Source organism: Dermochelys coriacea, chromosome 10 (assembly GCF_009764565.3).
Source record: "Dermochelys coriacea isolate rDerCor1 chromosome 10, rDerCor1.pri.v4, whole genome shotgun sequence".
Lineage (NCBI taxonomy): Eukaryota > Metazoa > Chordata > Testudines > Dermochelyidae > Dermochelys > Dermochelys coriacea.
The window spans coordinates 48,708,566-48,730,405 of record NC_050077.1 but is presented as its reverse complement, the minus strand read 5'-3'; the positions used below and the strand labels follow the sequence as shown (position 1 = coordinate 48,730,405).

Here is a 21,840-nt window from a genome sequence, read left to right as displayed (position 1 = left end):
GTCCAGAGGAGAGCAACAAAAATGATAAAAAGTTTTAGAAAACCTGACTTGTGAGGAAAGGTTTAAAAAAAACAAACAAAAAAACCCCCACAACCCTGGACATGTTTAGTCCTGAGAAAAGAAGACTGAGTGGTGACCTGATAACAGTCTTCAGATATGTTAAGGGTTGTTCTAAAGAGGACATTGATTGACTGTTCTCCATGTCCAGTGAGGGTAGGATAAGAAGTAATGGGCTTAATCTGCAGCAAGGGAGATTTAGGTTAGATATTAGGAAAAACTTTCCAACTCTAAAGCTAGTTAAGCTATGGAATAGACTTCCAAGGGAGGTTGTGGAATCCCATCATGGGAAGCTTTTAAAAACAGATTGGACAAAGACCCATCAGGGACGATGTAGGTTTACTTGATCCTGCCTCAGAGCAAGAGGCTGGACTTGATGACCTCTCAAGGTACCCTTCCAGCCCAACATTTCTATGATCCTGAGTGCTCTTGAAGTTCTGGCCCATGTTTATATTCTCACCCCCACTAGCCCCTTAATCCCAAACTCAGCCCATGGTCTGGGAAAGGCAGCTTTCACCTCACGGCCTTTTTAACCCCGGGTTTGCCACCCCAGTCTCTCCCTGCTGTAAGTCACTGAAAAGGGTCAAAGCATGAGCACGACAGGTGGGCATGACACAGCCGGACAGGTTCAGCTCTGGAACTGAGGGCACTCCCAGCAGCAGGGCCGCACTTGGGAGATTTATTGCTTGTGGCACGTTGTCAGAGTGAAACTCGGCTCATTAATCAGAACTGAAATAACAAGAAAACAACATTTTAATTAATTTAAATAAAAAGAGGGGGAAATCCGGGCAACTCTCTGAAGAGCCCTCTCTGGAAACAGAGGGCAGGAACCAGGCAGGCTTGATACCACAGAGTGTCCCCATCATGAACACATTGGTGATGGCCCCTTTGTCACCCCGCCCCAGGGAAGAAGTTAATCTGAAACATCCGTTGTGCAACGCAGTCTCAGCCAGAAGAGTAAAACATCTCAGCACCTGTGGGGTTCACGATCCTGCTCTTTCCTGCCCCAGGAAAATGTAAAAACTTTAAACGCAGCTTCTCCCCGGCTGCAGTCATTTTGCATAAGTTATGCAGCAGGCCACCTTCATTAGCACATATTACTGCGGGGAAGCCTGTTGCTTCCTCACTCTAGAGGGCTTTGTTTTAAATAGAAATCAGATAGACAGGTGAGCTACGTTTGTGGTTGCACACAGCCTTTGTTTTGTATGCTGTTAGCTTGGCAATGTGGAGGCGGAAGAACAATGCCTGAGGAACACCGCCTCTTCCCTGCAATGGGATATTTAGCTTCAATTCCTACACACCTTCTGCCCTCTCCTACATCTGTCTTCCTCTCAGGCCTTGTCTTCGCTGCTCCAAAGGTGGGGTTTTTACCTCAGGGTAACTATGCATGTGAAGTATCCGTATGACGTAAAAAACACAGCAAAGATAAATCACTTTGGTTTTACTATGAGGTAAACTCAGTGAGGTCAACACTATGTTCCCACCTGAGGTTCACCTCACCAGTTTACTGCACAGTAAAATCAAAGCGCCTCGTCTTTGCTGTGTTTTCACTTCAGGAGACCTTACATGTGTAGTTAGCCTGTGGTTAAAAAAACACCCACCTTTTTTATCAGTGAAGTCAAGGCTTCAGTCTGTCTTTTGCTCTGCCCCATGTTTCCCCCTCTTCTTCCTGTGTCCTTCCTCCCCCTCTCCATAACAGTTGGTGGTGTCTGAAAGTAGGTAGGCAAACTGACACAAACATGAGCTCAAAGCCTAATTACAGCACCAGGTAAAGATGATTGCATATTCGATTCAAACAAGCAAAGCTGTACGGTGAGGATCCCAGCTGTCTTGGCCTCTGCCTTCCTCCCTTTCAGCCCTTCTCCAGCAGGGCTAGGAGAATCAGTCATCAACAGTTTACTCAGAAAAATTCACCTACTGTTCTCTCCAACAGCCAATTGCAAAGTTCTCCAGTATATTTATCAGGAAAAGTTACTCATACGTTTCATTAGTGACCAGTTCTTGGCCTGCAGCAGGCTGGCAAATACTTCATTGCTAATATTCACCATTCATGGTTGGTTGTTTAGAAACATCACTCATGTGGCATTGTTTCACTCCCAACTGGATGACTTACACCACTAACCAACTGTGGTTACCTTCTCCAGACCCAAGGAAGAGCTCCACACAGCCCAAAAGCTTGTACCTTCCATCTGCAGAAGCTGGTCTGGTAAAATATATTACTCACCCCACTTCTCTCTCACAGCTAACAAATCCCAACATAAATTGCCTACTCAAGTGGAAAGCTTGCCACCTGTGGTTTGAAACATTCACTGTTGTCAGTTTTGTGATTAGAAAAATCACTTTCTGTGACTAGTCATGCTTGGCATTTGTTTTTCCACCAACCGTTGCACTAGTGAAGCTCACTCGCATCTTTAACTGAATAGAAATTTCCATTTTGGATTGTACCTGAATCTGCCACCAAATTGCCAGTCTGCTGCAAAAGGTAAGTCAAGCTCACCGCTTTGCTTAGACAGCACTCTCAATGCTGCCATCAGCAAAGCTCTGCTATCCTGGAGCAGCAAAGGGACCGCTTGTTCTTGCCCATTTCGTTCAAAAGAGCTTGTGGAATATCAACCCAAAGGGGGGGAGATGATCAGGATCAGAGAAAATTTGTTTAAAAGGCGGAATAAGCAGTCACAGAGATTTTTTTGCGGCACCCACCAAGTGCCACTCTCCAGCAGTTCTCCTTTAGAAATCTGCCTCTTCCCTTCCCTCTTTCTCCTCCTGCCCTCTGACTTGGTCTGTTATACAGTTGTGCAAACCCTCCCTACTCTGGTTTTCACAGCATCGTGCAAATGTTCTCAATGGGCTGGTGCAGCTGCGAATCACAAGCCAGGTGGCACACTCGTAAACCTATTTGTATTTGCACGAATGCAACACTCTTGTGATCACAGTAGCACAAAGCACACCATTTCCAGGAAGTGCTGAGGATCTCACTGTTTATAATCCCCACCAAATCTGGACTGGGCACTGCATGGGCAATCACAGAACTGAAGATGTTAGTAAAATAAAAGTGTCAGGCAGGAGCATTAGGTGGCCTTGTCCACTGTAGGGAGTCAGAGATACTGCAGAGAATAAAGCAAGTTTTACGGATGGCACCAGTGTGTGATGTGGAAAGTTAGAGGAGTAGGAACCACAGAGAAAATAGGTCCTTGTCACTCACTTGAGCAATGACCAACCAAGAACAGGTGGTTGGTCAGATACATACAAACAAAAATGGGAAGATTGGGAAGGTAGAGAAGAAATGGGTCTTGTAGTACTGAAGTCTTCCTCTCATTCACAGAACAACTCTCCACACTCTGCTGGTACAAGGAAACTCGAGAATAGGGGAAGTTCCCCACGTAAAACCGGATGATACTGCCAAACCAAAGCTAATGTGAGCGTACAGAATTTCCCACCGACTGGGATATTTGGAGGAGGAGTTCACATGCAGCCCCGGCATCCTGGAACGTAGGCCTGATTTTCAGAAGTGCGAAAGCATCCCAAGTTCCAGCTGAAATCAATAGGAGACAAAGGTGCTCAGCACCTCTGAAAATCTAAGACTCGGACCTCCCACAGGAGCTCATTTTGCCCATGAAACCCGTATATTTCCCCCAGTAAGATGGGGAGAACGTTACATCAGGCCAAAGGTAAAGTGAAGACAATCCTCAAGAGAACTATAGAAGGGTTAATGGGTTGGCTGGCTGAGTGGGTGTTTCCACACCTAATCCCCTAATGGGTCCGGCTCTTCCCAGATGGGAGGAAAAGAAAGAAACCCAGAGGAAGTTTAGGGGTGGTTCTGTTCTTTGAGTTTCAGGGACAAAAGAAAACTCTGTGGTAGGTAACCATAGCCCCAGTAACAGAAGGAGAGCTGCCTCTGTACCTTTCCCACTACTACACAAGCATGGTTCTCGTGTTTACTGAGCTCATGATTACATCATTATTTCAGGGACTGTGCCTACATGTGCTAGCCCAGCCCAGCAATGAGCACACCACAAGGTCACATAACAAAACACCAGGCTACTGATGGCAGCTTAAATCACTATCAAAGTCTCAGTGCCTTGAAGTACATAGTTATGGGCTCTACTGATCATGTCTGCACTGCATAAAAATCCACACAGCTGTGGCTAAATTTCCAAAGTCCAATCCCAGCATAAAAGTCCAGAGTAAAACCTGGAATGATGGATACATTTGAAGTGATCTCTTCCAAAGCTCTGGTCAGAAATCTGGAAGGGGTGTGCCCAGGGTATCACATTTGTCAGAGTCACAGACACAGGGGCTGGGATAAGAACTCAGTTGAAATGCCCAGCAACATGGTAGTGCCCAGATCCTGAGTGACTCTACCCCTACAAATAATAAGATTAATGCTGATCAATAGAGCCTCTCTTGATCCAATTGCCAGTACAACCTTTCTTGCCGGTAAGGGACACAAAAGAGGGTTTCTCTCAACAAATCCAGCCCTATGCACACCATGTAGAGAGCAACAGCCAAATAGAGGTGTCATATACCCAGAAAGAACAAAAGCAGTTGCCAGAAGCCCCCACGGATGACACCCAGATGGATGTCGACTCCAGCCAGAGCTGATTTCAAGCCCCTTTGCAGCTCAGGTAGAAGAGTTCCCTCTCTCTGCTCCTCCTCGTGTCTCTATGGAACTAACATGTGACACCTTCAGAGAATGGCTCCCACTCAGCCTTTGATGCTGCAGCAGGGGACCAGGCCATGGAGCTAGGCGGCAGCTTCAAATGAGGTTACCCTCCTTCCCTTTCTTTAAAATTTCCAAGGCATCAGGGCATCAGCTTTCCCTCCTCTCTTGCATACTGTGAGAATTCAGAATCCCAAAGGGCTGGCAACGCTCAATTTTCTGGCCGTAATTTAGTGAGCTGCTTTTGAGCAGCTCAGGTTTGTTTTCAATCAGTGTTACACCAAGGATCCTGCATGTTCTGCAGCTACCGAATCCACCCCTTACCACTTGTCTGTGGCAAATGAAATTTCACAAGCAGTACAACCTTAATTGAACTACAATGAAAATTAAACACCCTGCTGATTATATGATTTACTCACATCTTTAACTGAATAGAAATGTCCATTTTGGATTGTACCTGAATCTGCCACCAAATTGCCAGTCTGCTGCAAAAGGTAAGTCAAGTTCACCCCGCTTTGCTTAGACAGCACTCCCAATGCTGCCATCAGCAAAGCTCTGTTGTCCTGGAGCAGCAAAGGGACTGCTTGTTCTTGCCCATTTCATTCAAAAGAGCTGGTGCCTTTGGAGACATCACAACTGAATCTGTTCTAGGTTCTTCTAGCAGGAATTACTCTAAGGAATTCCACAGGAACACCTATGGGTGGGGAGGGGGGACGACAGAACTATTCCACTGATAGCATCTTCCACTGAGAGTCTCCCATAGCACAGGACAACACAAGAGCACCAGTTGTGAGCGTGTTCCTAATTATGCCAGTCCAGCATCCTCCAGCAGGAGTCACTGTGAGGACTGGGGTAGAAGCAGTGCCTGTAGGGGGAGGTAAAAACCTCCCTACTCCTCTCCCACTGTGAGTTGTTCTAGCGATTCAGAACAAACTGCAGCACAGTGCAGGCTAACACCCACGCTTCAGTAGCATTTTCCTAAATTAAACAATAAACAAGAAGCTGTTTCAGATTTTCCTTACGCTGCAGTTCCTCATTAATCCCCACAGTAAACACAAAAGAAAAAAACAATTAACCTAAAAGAGATGCTTTCTGTTTAAAGATACAAATTGATACTAAAGCTAGAGTCAGAAGAATGGAGTCCAGGCAAATGTTTCTCAGAAGCAATAAAGATTAGACCACAGGGCCTGGCAAGGAAAGAATGGCTGCCAGGCCTGGCTAGGTCTCATGCCAAGAATATCCAGTAATCTCTAAAACTCTTGGGCTACCACCCATCTCACAAGCCAAGTGGCTAATAGAATAAAGCTGGCCCCTTCATGAACTCATTTCTTCCCAGTGCTGGGAGCTGGGGGTAGTCTCTCAAAGGAGAACAGCTTGCTAGTAAGTCCCCAGGTCTCCTGATCTAAACCTCGGATTGTAGCCAAGGAACCGGTTTTAATCCGAATGCAGTCAAAAGCTCCTTGGGGCTTTCCCTCCGCTCTCAGGAAAACAGAGATCTGAACCAGCTCATGAGCCCAGAGGCTCTCAGATACTATGGCGATTGGCACAGCATAAGACCCTGTCTAGAATAGGACAGGGTTTCCTGCTCTCCCCTGGCCTAAGCAGGGGATGGGGAAAGGAAGTGGCCACCCTCAGAAGTGCAGGAACTGAGGTAGTGGGGGCCATTGGGTAACAGGCTGGAGCACTGTTCTCCCCTTTCCCAAGGTTGGCTGGGAATACCTTGTGCTGGGGGACTGGGGAAGTCTTAAAACCCCTTAGCATATCCAGCTGTTACAAGTAATGACATAAATTTTGGAAGCGATATTAAACATTGTAATTCAGGCCTTGATCTCTGTTAGAGATCAGGGTGAGACCACTGTGGGGTGGCAGATTATCCTGCAGCTGCTAGTGTGGGGTTCTCATACCTTCCTCTGCGGCAGTAGGGTGCTGGCCCCCCCATCACAGACAGGCCCCGGAGCTAGGTGGAGCTCAGGGCTGAGCCGTTCTGGCAATGCCCCCTGTCATAAATATAAAGGGAAGGGTAAACACCTTTAATATCCCTCCTGGCCAGAGGAAAAACCCTTTCACCTGTAAAGGGTTAAGAAGCTAGGATAACCTCGCTGGTACCTGACCACAATGACCAATGAGGAGACAAGATACTTTCAAAGCTGGAGGGGGGTGGGGAGAAACAAAGGGTCTGGGTCTGTCTGTGTGATGCTTTTGCTGGGGACAGAACAGGAATGGAGTCTTAGAACTTAGTAAGTAATCTAGCTAGATATCCGTTAGATTCTGTTTTCTTTAAATGGCTGAGAAAATAAGCTGTGCTGAATGGAATGGATATTCCTGTTTTTGTGTCTTTTTTGTAACTTAAGGTTTTGCCTAGAGGGATTCTCTATGTTTAGAATCTAATTACCCTGTAAGGTATTTACCATCCTGATTTTACAGACGTGATTCTTTTTACTTTTTCTTCTATTAAAATTCTTCTTTTAAGAAACGGAATGCTTTTTCATTGTTCTTAAGATCCAAGGGTTTGGGTCTGTGGTCACCTATGCAAATTGGTGAGGATTTTTATCCAACCTTCCCCAGGAAAAGGGGGTTACGATTTGGGAGTATTTTGGGGGGGAAAGATGTTTTCAAGTGAACTCTTTCCCAGTAACCGGTGTTAGACGTTTGGTGGTGGCAGCGAAAGTCCAAGGGCAAAAGGTAAAATAGTTTGTACCTTGGGAAGTTTTAACCTAAGCTGGTAAAAGTAAGCTTAGGAGGTTTTCATGCAGTTTCCCATATCTGTACCCTAGCATTCAGAGTGAGGAAGGAACCTTGACACCCCCAGTGACTGGCTTCAGAAGGGAGGCACTGGACTGTCCTTCTCTCTGATATTGAAACAGCACTCATGGTGGGAGTGCTGTTGAAGCAGTGAGGGAACCCATGCCCCTCTCCCTCCGGCTGGCCCTTTCCTTGAAAAGCTGGGGAATAAGTATCAGCATGTGGCCCCAAATGGACACCAGGGCCCCATCATGGAAGGGCCTGTAGTACCAGAGGGAAAGAGAGCTGCTAGGCATACCCTGAGAGAGAAGCCATCTTGCTTGGTCCTGTCAGAGGCCTTGGGGACCCCAAGACACTTCCATTTGCAGGCCTGTCGCCAAGGGCTTGCTTGAAGAGCTAATGTGACTGAAGAGCATCAGGGGCAGCCAGTTGGATGGGGAGGGGCAGGGGAAATGTGTCCCTCAAACTTTTACCCTTCTTTGGATGTCCTCCACTCACCGTGGCGGCAGAACACATGTACCAACCCCCGGGCCTCACCACTTGCCTCTGACAGCATCATGCCTGGGACACTGCAGGTCACTGGAGAGGGTGAGCTACAGCAACTGAGGCTGCTGAGTTCTTTATGTCCTCAGTGTTTGAAATGGCAGCAGGACCTAGTGGGTACAGCTCTGGACTGGAATTTAGAAGACCTAGTGGGGACAGCTCTGGACTGGGATTTAGAAGACCTGCGTTCTGTTCCTACGCCTGACACTGACTTCCTGAGGGAACTTGGGTAAGTCGCTTTCACTCCATGCCTCTGTTTCCCCTCCCACTGCCCTTTGTCTGTCCTGTGTGTTTAGCTGGACCGCCCTGCAGTATGGCAACACAAATGACATGACATGGCACAACTGGAAGGCATTCCTGTAGTGATGGGCTCAAGCCTCAAACCCAAAGCAACTGCCCGCAGGAGTTTAGCTCCAACCCACCTTCAGGCATAATGCAACGCTGGCAACCTCCGAATCACTTCTGCACTACCGAAAGGGGACACCATAAACACGGACTTGCCACAGCATCTCTGAAGGAGCCGTTCCAGAGGCAGCAGCTCATTCTAAAGGAGCCAGCATTTGTTTGTACAGACACAAGCAAGCACCTTGGTAATTGGCAATGATGGAGAAGGAAACAGACAGGACAGTTTAATGGGAGGGTTGTAAAATATTATATCCATTTAGAAGTTTCTCCCAGCGTGGCAACGGCTCTCTGAGTCAGGGCAGCTCATAAAGCTAAAGAGAGGGCAACAGAGGCACTCGGCATGGTGCCCCAGCCATGAAATCAAAAAATATGTAATTTTTTATCAATAAGAGGAATCCTTCCCCTCCCCCACAAATATGGTATTTATAGATATCCCATTGCTGGAGGATGGGATCTCATACAGCCTCTCACCAGAAAGGATTCCCAAGCACTTTATAAAGGCTCATCCCTCCAAGGCCTGAATCGCAGGTGCCTCTGCAAGACAGTATCCCCCTTAGCAGCAGGGCACAGTAGCTGCTTAAATGCACGATCCGTTTCCAGTTGAAGTCAATGGGAGCATTGTCATTGACTTTACTGGGAGCAGGAGCAAACCTCCCGTGTGTACATCACTTCTAAACCACAGAAGACAGCACGAAGGAATGCAAAGGAAACAACAGGAGGTGTTTTCTGGAGGCAGAATGCAATTACTCGAGTTGGAATTTCGCCAGGAGACTGGGACCAATACCCTTGTGCTTGTGATAAGCACCAGGGGATGATGTTTTAATGAGAAATGGTCATCTGAGGGCTTTACATCTCAGCTGGCAAGTTCCCTTTCTCCTCAGCCCAACTACCTTCCATACATTGTACTGAGCTCATTAATTACAGGAGCACAGTTCAGGCAGTCACCCAGACAATCCCATTTCCATTAACTGCTAAGAGATAACCCCTTAAAACTAAAGGGGGGGGGAAATGAACCACACCTAGATCCAAACAAAAGGAAGAATTTCTTTACACAATGCACAGTCAACTTGTGGAATGCTTTGCCAGAAGATGTTGTGAATGCCAAGACTATAACAGGGTTCAAAAAAAGAACTAGATAAGGTCATGGAGGCTAGAACCATCATGGCTATTAGCCAGGATGGGTAGGGATACAAAACAGTGCTCTGAAGCATCCCTAGCCTCTGTTTGCTAGAAGCTGGGAATGGGCGACAGGGGATGGATCACTTGATGATTACCTGTTCTGTTCATTCCCTCTGGGGCACCTGGCACTGGCCACTGTTGGAAGACAGGATACTGGGCTTGATGGACCAATGGTCTGACCTAGTATGGCTGTTCTTATCCATGAATCCACAGATCCATGAATTTGGGGGCAGTTCAAAATTCAAACCCAGATCGAGTTGCTAATTTCACAAGTAGTGCCTGGACCTTTAATGGGGCCCAAACCAAAGTGCTAGAGCCAAAGACACCCTGCAGACTTTGGGGGGTTTGAGAACTAGATCCAAGTGTTGTAGCATAGGCTCCTACCTACTTTAAATGACTTTTACTCTGCTTAGATTCAAATACAACCCTGCATATGACTAGCAGCCTCCTGTGACCCTGTCAGAACAGGGCTGAGCTTAGACCAGTTGGGCCTGATTCTGATCCCATACAAACATACCTCAGGAGTGACTCTGTAGGACTATAGGCCTGGCGCCCCCAGCCCAGCAGGGCCTGATACCACTCCCTGAGCCTGGATCATTTTTCTCAGGGCTCAGTTTATTATTCAACCACAAACTCACAAAGCTATTCCCCGAGCCAAAGCAGGGTATGGGGCCTTTCCCTTTGCATATCTCCCCCTGCTCCACTTGTTTCCTGCAGATTTCTTCTAGATGAGCTTCCATCCTCAATAGGGACCACCTGATCCCTTCCCAACTGGGTCTGATAAACAGGGCTGCCTGGCCTCAGGTCCTTTGGCCCTTAAAGGAGCAGAGCACCCAGTTACAGATGCCATTGAGGTCACTGGAGTTAGGCCCAGGTCCTCAAAGGCATTCAGGTGCTTAACTCTCGTGAGAGTTAGATGCCTGAATGCCTTTGAGGATTGAGGCCTTACCCCACAATCAAGTGACACTAGTGTCCTCCTGGCATCAGAATCCAGATTCAGGATCCAGCGTCCTCCTGGTATTGGGATCCACCGTTCGACCCATTAGCAATGCCTGCTTGGAAACAGGGCGAATAGATTCAGACCACCCGCCTCCTTTCCATGTCCCGACCCAGGCTGACCCCCATTTGCTGTCTGTCCCAACTTGGCCTGGTTCCAGCTTGGCAGAAGTGGGGATGTGAACAGCAGATGCCTGCCCGTCTCCAAGAATAGGCTTACAGATTGGAGGCATCTCCACCACTCTATCCCCTCTCACAAACATATGGGTTGCATATGGTCAGCCGCAACTCAGGAAGCTGGCAATGACTTCCTGAAGGTGTCCTTTGCTACTGATGCTAATATGCCAGCTTGGTCTGCTTGCTTCCCTTCCGGCTGTCCAGTAAATCTTTTCCATTTCTCCAAAGCACTAGCTAGCACTGGCCACTGTTGGCAGCAGACTATCAGACATGGTGGAGCAGGGAAGTGATCTGGCATAACAAACCCTTGCCTTTTCTTTCCTTCATCAGCCCCGATCCTTCTCCATTCCAGCCTCCTCTTTGCCTCTCTGAGCCCCATGATTTCCTTCGCCCTCAGAACATGGCCCTACCCCACTGTTGCCTTTCCCCTCCCATTCTCCCTGCACTGCAGACAACTCACTTCCTGTTATTACTGAAGAAGGACTTGGGCTTCAGAACTGGGACCTGGATTCCAACCATCCGAGGCCATCTTGTGAAGTCAGGTCTGGATCAGCGATTGGGTTCTGAACACCCCCAATGCTCTGAGGTCCTTGGATTGGGGAGCCTGCTTCAGGTCCATCTCTAGTGAGTAACATTTTTCCTTGCTGTTCTTCAGCTAAATGGAAACTCAGCTCCCTCCTCTGTCTCCTTAGCCCTGATAGAACCAAAGGGTCAATAGCTCTTTTCTGGGGAGGGGGGGATTGGGAGGGGGGGAAAACAGAGTAATGATTCTCACTCTACCTCTAGAGCTACATGAGGCCAGCACTGATGGAAAATGATGGCGGTGTGTGTATAAGGCAAGAAGATGGCAGGAAGACCAATACTTCGTTGATTGTTACAGTGCTGGTCTCTGTCAAGAGCCAGGCAATCCTGGATCAACGCTAACAATGCTGCAGTTCTACCAAAAACGATGAAGCTCAATCGTGCATTCCTGAAGTGGGGGGGGAGTTATAAGATTGGGGGTTCTATGACAAATGTGGTGGCATGGATCAACTAATCCATTCAATTCCCCACTTCACTCTGCCACTGTGCCACAGCCATGCTAATGAATTCACTCAGCTTGTCCCCTTGGTATCTCTCACAGTGAGTCACATTCTGGTCTGATAAAAGGTGCTTGTTTAATCATTCCACTCCGTAGGTCCAATCTGGAGCAGAATCAAGCGCCTCGCTGAGACCCTTTTTGCTTCCTGAACCACGCATTGCAATATTATTAAAAGTAAGGAGGGCTTTGAAGTTCACACTTTTTAAATGTGCCTGAGTATAGGAAATGCAAAATCAAAGGGCACGCTCAGTATAGCTCTGACTAGCATTTCTGAGGATGTCACTTTTCTTGGATGTCACTTTTCTTTCCTTCTGGCCACCTGAGAGACCAATGTCAATACTGCTTTAACAGCCAGAGGAATGCTTTTACTAATATTTAAGCAAATGTTTAATGTATAGAGAATGCAGGTGGCATTTCTGATTGTCATGCCAATGTCAAAGCAGGCTGGGACTGGTTTACAGTCTTTGACATCTGCTTCCCCTCTGAACCCCCAGAGTCACAAACTCTGACAATTCACAGCAATCCTGAATTGCAAACACTGTCCAGTGCCCGCATCATAAATCAGCGTAGCAATGCTGACCTCAGCAGAGCCACACTGATTTGCACCAGCTGAAGATCTGGCCCTCAGTTCTTACTCAGTGGTGCAAATAGCTTATTTTGTGATTTATTAAGCCCATGGTTGATTAACTTCGTCCGCAAGGGATGAGGATAAGCTATTGGATTTGCAGATATTTTAAGGCCTCTAGTTGTAATTTTTGTCAAAAGCCCTTATGGCCCGATCCAAAGCCCATTGGCAGATGCTTTTTTATTTGGAATATAAATCAAATCAAAACAAATTCACATCACAAGCAATTTCAAAACCCGGCAGTGGGCAACATTAGTGTAGCTCCCGTCCTTTCTTTGTCCAGTGCAAGTCAAAACAGTGCGACATTTACATTCCATCCTCACAATCCGATGCTTGCAAGTCAGGGTGTAACATCCCCAGGGCAGGAGAGGCAGCGCCAGCGTGTTGTGACACAACGTCACACATCGCAACAAGTTATTCTGGGACCCTTTGACTTCCTGAAAGAATATGAAATCATCCCAGCTGAACTGGGACAATCCTGGAGGTGTTGGGATGGCTGGCAGTTTTTGCTGGGTTGTTGCTCTTTTATTCCCAGATATCCTCATTGGACACCCCTTAGAGATCAGCCTCTTTCCCTTTCTCCTTCCCAAATCTCACCCCTCTTCTTGTAGCATCTGTACCTAGGGTACCTGTCAATGCTGGTCTCCCAAGTCACTAGGCTTTTGTCTAAGAGCTTGATTCTTTGACCCAGTGAGGCACTTTCTCTTGGCTATGGGTACAAAACTGTCCATCATGAGGCCATTGCTCCACTATGACATGGGTAAAACCAGCAGCAAATTGCTAGTAGTTAATATTTAGAGTAGGGGAGGGATGATCTGCTCCAGGCTCCTATGCATGGGAATTTCACCCTCCTTCCTCAGCGTGCTGTTCCAAACAGCCCTGTTTGGTCCTGAAGATTGTGACCCACCAGTCTACCCTAATCCTCACTCCCAGCTGCCCCTTTTAACAACAAAAGCACATCAGGTAGTCCACTTCCATAGTTTTCCTGAAGGCACTCCCCTGTGGAGTAGAAGGAGACTCTGCTATGCCTTCTTTCTTAAGCATATTGGGCCAGATACTGAGGCCACACAAATCAGCCTCTTTCCATCAACAGCAATGGATCGCTAAATGCTAATGGGACTAGCTCAGACCACCTGAGAGGTCCCACAGACTAGGGGGTCAGGTCTTCCCAGGACAGTTGCCTTCCACTGGAACCTCGACACTCTCAGCCTCAAGCGCAGAGGTCACTTGTGCCAGAAGCATTGCTTCTTCGGTGACAGGCCTGTGCATAGACAAAAGCTAGTCCACAGAGCCTGGAGAGAGAAATAGACCTTTACATGTATGTTATAATTTTGGGATGTGCACAGATACCATGTTCATGGGATTGTCCTATTAAAACAGAGAGCTCTATTTAATGTTTTATTAGATCAGATTAAGAGAATGTCATATCAATTCAATTTCAGTTTTACTCCATCTGTATAGAAAGCTTGTTCTGAACTGAAAAATAATGGGGTCTAAATTAGCTGTTACCACTCAAGAATGTTGGGAATCATTAGGAAAGGGATAGATAAGTAGACAGAAAATATCATATTGCCTCTATATAAATCCATGGTACGCCCACATCTTGAATATTGCATGCAGATGTGGGTCTCCCCATCTCAAAAAATGTATATTGGAATTGGAAAAGGTTCAGAAAAGGGTAACTAAAATTATCAGGGGTATGGATCGGCTTCCATATAAGGAGAGATTAATAAGACTGGGGCTTTTCAGCTTGGAAAAGAGACAACTAAGGGGGGACATGACTGAGGTCTATAAAATCATGACTGGTGTGGAGTAAGTAAATAAGGAAGTGTTATTTATTTCTAATAACACAAGAACTAGGGGTCACCCAATGAAATTAATAGGCAGCAGGTTTAAAACAAACAAAAGGAAGTATTTCTTCACACAACGCACAGTCAACCTGTGGAACTCTTTGTTGTGAAGGCCAAGACTATAACAGGGTTCAAAAAAGAACTAGATAAGTGCATGGAGGATAGGTTCATCAATGGCTATTAGCCAGGATGGGCAGAGATGGTATCCTAGCCTTTGTTTGCCAGAAGCTGGGACTGGGCGACAGGGGCTGGATCACTTGGTGATTACTATTCTATTCATTCCCTCTGAAGCACCTGGCATTAGCCACGGTCAGAAGACAGGATGCTGGGCTAGATGGATCTTTGGTCTGACCCAGTATGGCCGTTTTTATGTTCTTATGTAAGAGAGTATCTGGGGCCAAAAGCAAAGAGGGAGGAATGGGGCTTGTGAGAAGCTTTTGGTAGGAGGAGCTTCAGAAAAGTTTATACAAGTTTTAGATGATAACCCAAACTTTCTGGAGGCCGCTCCAAGCAAAGAGTTTGGCCCAATGCCCATTGGAGTCCAGAGAGTTTTTCCATTGTCATCAACAGGCACTAGAACAGACCATAAACCTATAGAAATTCTCCACCACATTTCCACAGAGAGACAGGTGTTCACACATTCCAAAAAGTGATGGCACTGTTTTAGTGTGACTTGGTGATGGGAGAACCTCATCAAGTTCTGAGGGTCAGTGAGATGAATCTGGTCATTCCTCTGACCCTGGGCCTCTGCTCTGACAGAAACATGCCAGGAGATATTGTGGATGAAAGAAGTAATCCTCGCTCACAACATGTGTTTTCAGGGCTGTTTAACTCCTGTAGCTGGGCCACACAGCAGGACAGGGGGCGAGGGGGAGGGGGAAGACACGAATGGAGACAGCTCACTGCTTCCACCCAACGTGGGGTATAGTCCTCGTGGATCTATTCTCTGTGCACTTCCATTAGCTATGCTGCCAGTACAGCCATCTATCCCCTATGTACCGCTGTATACATCACCACCGAGGAAGCCTCTCCACAGCTTGTAGGGGATCCTTTGTGCAGGATCTCCATGCTCTGATCTACTAGCCAAACATGAACTCTGCCTTTTTAGTGCAAACTCATTGGACCCACTTAGAATAGGAGCCTCATGTATGTATTTTTAAATAAATATACCCATTCAGGTTTCCCATGGGAGGGACCCCCACAAGGGCCTGTTGGGTAGGTACCAGCCAGGAAAGAAACTTATTGCAGTAGAAAAGCGCCAGCCTGTTACCTTCTTCAGGTCTTTCCACCTCTCAGATCCTAAAGCAGAGATCATAACTAACCCCCCGCCCCCCGCCACACCCTGCCCCAGTTTCTATCTATTGTGACACCAGACCCAACTTGTTTGCACTCAGCTCCTAGAAGCCAGCAGGAATAGAATCAGATACTGTCTCTTTAAATCATCTATTCCCTTCGCTGCCAGGGAAGGCCTGTGAATGGAAATACAAAGCAACATAGGGCACATCTGGATGAGCAGTAAACAAAGTTTTCTCCTTTTCATTATATTGCCCCCAGACAAACTCATGATGGGCACAGGCTGCAGAGAGACCTAATTTTGCTGTAACTGGATAACCACCTTGGGATCCCACAGCTGGAGAGTAGCTCACTGGGGGATGCTTCCAATACCTGATCAGCATCAGACCCTGGAGTTCAATGAATGTGCTGCAGCTGGGACACGGAGGAGATGAGACAGATGTTGTGCATGTTCCAATCCTACATTTTTAGCTGAGATGGAGGGCCCTTTATGGACCTGGAGTCCCTCATCTGCAGCTACTGGAATGGAGAGGTCTCTCAGCAGTTGGGGTGTGAGCCTAAACTTATGCAGCTTCTACCTAGGAGCGCATTACATGCGAAATGCAGGGAAAGAGAGCTACTGAACACATACTAAGGCCCACTTGCCATAGAGTCTCTGGAAGATGTCTCCAGAACACCCTGTTCCTGCACGTAACTATCTGACCAGTGTGTCTTGCAAAATGCAGCTTCTCTAATGAGAGCATTGCCCAGACTCTCTCAGGATCCTGTTCCATTCCTCAGCAACCCAGATGATTCAGCAAAAGGGAGTGTCTAGGAAGCTATGCACCTGGAAATGCCAAGCCATCTAGAGAGAGGCCATGGGTGTAGGGTGCTGCTCTTACATCCCTACCCAGAACAGAGTTCCTGCACATAGATCCCTGTTGAAAGGTGAGCCATCAAATTCCAAAGCCCTCAGCCTAGGAATTACACCATATGAAGCCTTTAGCTCTTTAGCATGCAACTCGGTAGCAGGGACAAGGTCAATGGGGATGGAATAACCCATCTTCAGTGCCTACTTCCCTCCATAACAAAGCAAAGGACTTACACAAAATAGGCAACTCCTGCCAGCCCTTTTGTCCAACACAAGTCTACTGGTGAATTTTGGAATTTTCTGAATCATGGATTTTCTGTATTCTAGCATGAACCTTCATGCACACCATCTATGAAGACAGTTAACTGTTTTCAGCTCAGTCTCCAGTACATGAAAATTATTTGTCATTTTGCACCTTTCAAGATCTTTGTCCTAGTGGATCTATCACCCATAGCACAGCTGATAAGAGAGGAAGAGCCATTGTGTCATTGCATTGGTACCCTACTCGCATATAGACTCCGTGACTCTTGAGCAAAAGGAGGAAAGCACACAGTTTCCCAACAGTGTAACTGGGAAGCCTCCTTTGCAATTTGATGCCATGGGGCAAAGACAGGAAATGTTGTGCTGGTCAAAACAAGAGACATGTGGATGACTTCTTTTGGATGGGTTTCCATAGGAGGAAGGATCACCTGCTGCTTAAGGTGCCAGGAGTTCTGGATTTAGTTCCTACTTCCACCACAGACAGCCTTCATAACCCTGAGTAAATCACTCAGTCCCCTCAGATCCACAGCTATAAAATAGACCCACACTGTGAGCTCCCTGGGTCAGGGCCTCTCTCTTCCCCTGTGTGTATAGTGCCTGGCATGAGCAGGTCACTGATCTCAGTAGGGGCTACCATCGTAACACAGATGTTGCCTTTGCTTTCAGTCTATGTGTTCCTTTGAGAATTCAGAGCCATTGAGGTTCAAAGCCAAACTGTAGCCAAACCACTCTGTTTCACCTGTTCCTGTGGCGGTACTGTTCCAAATGGCAACCCAGCGCTGTCAGCTGGCCCAGGTCACCTTGAAACTGGACCCAAACCAAAAATGGGTTTGTGGGGCAGGGGAAAGAGTGGCTTTTGCAGGGGGTCGGGGGCCAGCTGTGAGGGAGAGGAGGGCAATTGGCCTGTTTCCCAGCTGCAAGAGATCTCTCCAAACAGCTTCACTGAGCTTTCGTGAGCAGGGACTGAGGTTAGCAAATGCATCAAGCCTCAAATGCCAGGCTCCACTGGAGTGGTTGCAAGGTTGGATGCGAGCATCCCACACCATTGTAGTCAGGGCCTCTTGCAACAGGCTGTCTGGTGGCCATGCAGCGCTGTTGGATCAGGATGCTGTGAATGCCAAGCCGTCACAGAACAAACAACTATATTCCTCAGCCCCTGCCACGGGCCTGAAGCTGTGGATTTGTTTGGCGTCTCAGCTAGTCTGATGGGACAGGCCCATGTGACAACTCTGTGTCATTCCCCACCTACAGGCCTCTACCTATCCTAGGTAATTGTTGCCTATGCAGGTGAAAGTTAAAATAATTAAGCCAGGCCTTTGATGCTCTGCAGTGTTACCAGAATCCCGGCTGTATCCAGCCAGGAGATGGTTAAGGAGGAGGATAGCAGGGCTAGGAAAGAGAGGAAACCAGTGTGGGTTTAAGGAGAGCCACCCCTCTCCATGGACTTAGCAATACTTGCTTTGCCTGCTGCCTTTGCTTGTGCTGTCACAGGAACCAGAGAGGAAGCAGCCAATTCTGCTCCTGGGCTGTGTGTTTACACGCCTCCCCCCTTCCACAAACCCACCACGGCAGCGAGCAAATTGAGACGTTGGGACTACGAGGAGCTTGCAACCTCCGTCTCTCCAAATCGCCCCGTCCTCTCCCGCGTGTGGCACGCGAACACGCACACTCGCATATCCCCCTCCGGCCAAGCAATCCCGCCAGCTAGCCCCAGGCCCGGCCTGCCAGCTCCCTGCTGCCCAGAGACTCACCCGCGGCGCCCGGCTGCCCTGCCAGGATCCCCTGCTCGCGCTGGCCCGGGGGACCGGCCCCCAGCAGCAGGTGCGCCCCGCGCGTCGGTCGCTCCTGGCTCGGGCTCCGCCTTGAGCCCCGGCTGGAAGGGGCAGCTCGCCGCAGCCCTGCTCCTGGCAGTGCCCGCTGGGCGGCCGCGGCACAGACGCGCCCGGATCCGAGCGGCCCCGGGGCTGGGGGGGGCGAGCTCGCCGCGCCGCCGTCTGGCTCGGCGCTCCCCGGGCCGGGAGACGCGCCCCTACTGCTCCTTCCCCGCGCCCCGGCTGCAGCGCTCCCGCGGCCGCCTGGGCGAGCTCATCCCCGCCCCGAGCGCCAGGTGCCCGCCGCCCTGCTGCGCCTGCCCGCTGGCTCGGGGGCCGGGGGCCGGGGGCCGCCCAGCCGCAGCCGCTGCCGCTCTCCGCAGCGCTCCTCACGCGTCCCTCGCCGGGGCTCGCTCTGGCTCCCGCCGCCCGCCGCCTCACTCTCCCCGCATGACATCAGAGGCCGCCGCCTCGGCGAGCTGCGCCCCAGCCCCCGGGGGCAGAGACGGGAACGGAGCCGCTGGCCGCGGGGCGCTCTCCGAGGCTCGGGGGCAGAGCCCGCCGCTGAGAGGCTGTGACCAGGCGCCTTGGCCAGCCCGGCTTCAGAGAGATCGCGCCCACCCACTTCCCCTCCGGCGGGGGCGGCTCCGGGGGGCAGGTGGCTCAGCGGCGCCCTCCCCGCTGCTCCTTGCCACGCCTGGCCGCGGCTGTGCACCCCAGCTGCGCCCCGGCGCCTGGGACCTTCCAGCCCTGCGGGGAGTTCTCCTGGGCTAGTCACTTACCAGGGCTGGCTGCAGCGCGGGCTGCTTCCGCATTTCCTCGCTTACTAGAAGAGCCCCGGGCTAGCCAGAGTCTATACACGCGTCCCTTCCGCTCTGGGGGCCTGGCCCCGAATCGGACTCGAGTCATCAGTGCCCCGAGATTGAATGGTCTCAGCCAAGTCCTCATGGACAGTTGCGCCCAGCACAGAACCAACACGCAATGCTGGATGCACGGCAGCAGTCTGTTCTTTGGGGAGGCTGGAAGCCCGGGTAGCGCAGGAGGGGCACATCAGAAATGAGGGGCACTGGGCAGCCAGCAGGAAGCCTGGGGAGAGATGAGATGGGGCGGGGGGGAGGGGGTGTTCCACAAATCAGGTCTGAGGGACGCTGGCAACCAGGGATGGAATGAAAGACAAAATAGAGAAGAGGGTGTGTGGGTAAAATGGGGTAGGGGGGAGCATGCACTTTGCCTGCCCATGGCATGCTTGACTTTACCCACTGCAACCTGTCCCTCACGTGCCACAACACGGATTTAAAAGACTTCCCTCCTTCCAGACTTTTTGACTTTTAGGCCAATGTTGGGGGGATGCAGCAGCATCCCTCAATGCTAACAGTCCGTCCGCAGCCCAGGGAGAGAGAGATGTGGAACACGATACAATATAGCACCGGAAATAGTGGTGCCAGCCTAATGGCTTGCTACCCTCAGGCCCTGAGCTCAGTCCTAAACTGTCCAGCGCCAGGGAGGCCGGGGGAGTAAGTTCCTCACGCCACTCACTGGTGCCCTCCTCTGACTGATGTCTGCTGACAGGCTTTGAAGTGAACTGTGCTAGCCCCAGCTCATCCGGCTTCACCGCCACGGGGAGGCCGCTTCTGTTTGTCCCACTACATGACAAACTCATGCCATGTCATGAGCACACTGGTGCAACACCATTGGTGGAACACGGTAACAGGCCCGTGCGCTGTGGCCAACAGACACAATCACTAGGTAAATTGCTGGGACTGGTACTCTAGCCTCCCTGCTCCAAAAGCCCAGGCTTCTTGCTTCAGCTAGGCAATCTCCCTTAGCGCGTCCCTTATCCTTTCTACACGCCCGACCACTAGAGGGCACCATAGTGGCTCTCTTACAAACAGATATAGGGACATACAAGTACACTCACACAAAGTACACGACAACCCAACATCATGGCTGCAATGTCACAAGATGACCAAATTTGTGCACTGTTATGTTCCAGGATCTATTATAATCCCATGAGCTGGTCTTGCCCTGTGGAAAGGAGGGGGAAAATGTGATGGGTGGCTACCCCAGGAGGTCATTTTGACACTGGCTTTTTTTAGAGGCAAGCACTAGGGTAAGCAGGCAACCTCCCCTCCCTCCCTCAAACATGCAGAATTCTTGCATGAAAATATCATAAAACACTTGTTCATCCCAAACGATACTCATGCTTATTCTAGAACGAGTCAGATGCTTGATTGTTTAGACAGAACTTGAGATCTGTTCACACATTTACGTTATCCCTCTGTGCTTTTTCAAAATGAAATTATGTATTTCTCTAGGTTTATAAGATTCTCCACCTTTTCTGATGTACAGAACTGAGAAAGACAATGGCAATATAATAGTGGCCCCAGGTAATACATTATTATTATTTGCATTACAGTAGCACCTGGAGACTTCAATTGAAACTGGAGTCTCATTGTGCTAGGCATTGTACCTATACCTTAGTAAGAGACAATCCCTGTCCCAAAGAATGTATAGTCTATGTAGCCAAGACAGCCAAAGGTGGGAGAGGAAACGGATGCCATGATTTGCCCAGTGTCACATAAGTTAGTGGCAGAGCCCCCTGAATTCCCATCTAGTCTCCCATGCACTGGATGACACTGCTTTTCTCACCTTTCCCTCCTTTCATCCCAAATATAGGGCCTCATCCAAAGCAAATTGAAATCAATGGGAGTCTTTCCATTGACTTTAATTGGTTTGGATTGGGCCCATAATTATTCACATTCAATCATCATTTGAGGTTCTGTGCCCTGAGACCACCCACCTGGTAAAATAACCCTAAAACAACTCAGACATAATATCAATAGTCATCTTTTACTTCTAACTCAACTGATTATTCCAACAAGCCCTCCCCAAGTCCATTCTGGTGGCATGCAGAAAGCAGCCACCTCCTGAATCTGATTTACTGTTTCGAGATGATTGGTGGCTGAGAAATTACCTCTGGATCAATTCCACCTGCACTAGCAGCAGATTAAAGCCCTGGTGGGTTCTTTGCCAGCACTTTTGGGATGATGCTATAAAATATGGGGGATTCAGGATGATTGAATACATGTATATGATCAATAATGAGGTATGCCAAGATGATCTACAGTGGCTGAGGGGCTTTACGCACAACTCAGGAGTAGTGAGAGCCCGACAGCTACAGTGGGGCACTATGGCGCTTCTTAGCCCCAGACGCATCCTCAGGACTGGCTGCATCACTGCAAGGGGAGGTGGTGGCCGGGTACTTCCATGCCAGCTTCATGCCACCAACGGGCCCTAGAGATCCTCCTAT

The 21,840-nt window shown here is 49.0% G+C and overlaps 1 protein-coding gene across 1 annotated transcript in view; it reads right to left on the bottom strand.

The window, feature by feature from the left end:
* LINGO1 (leucine rich repeat and Ig domain containing 1) overlaps window positions 1–18,941 on the bottom strand; it is a 470,336-nt gene extending 451,395 nt beyond the window's left edge. Inside the window, exon 1 of the mRNA XM_043493665.1 lies at window positions 18,471–18,941. The gene's annotated coding sequence lies outside the window, so the exon portion shown is untranslated. The remainder of the gene's footprint in view (window positions 1–18,470) is intronic.
* Window positions 18,942–21,840: the final 2,899 nt, after the last annotated feature.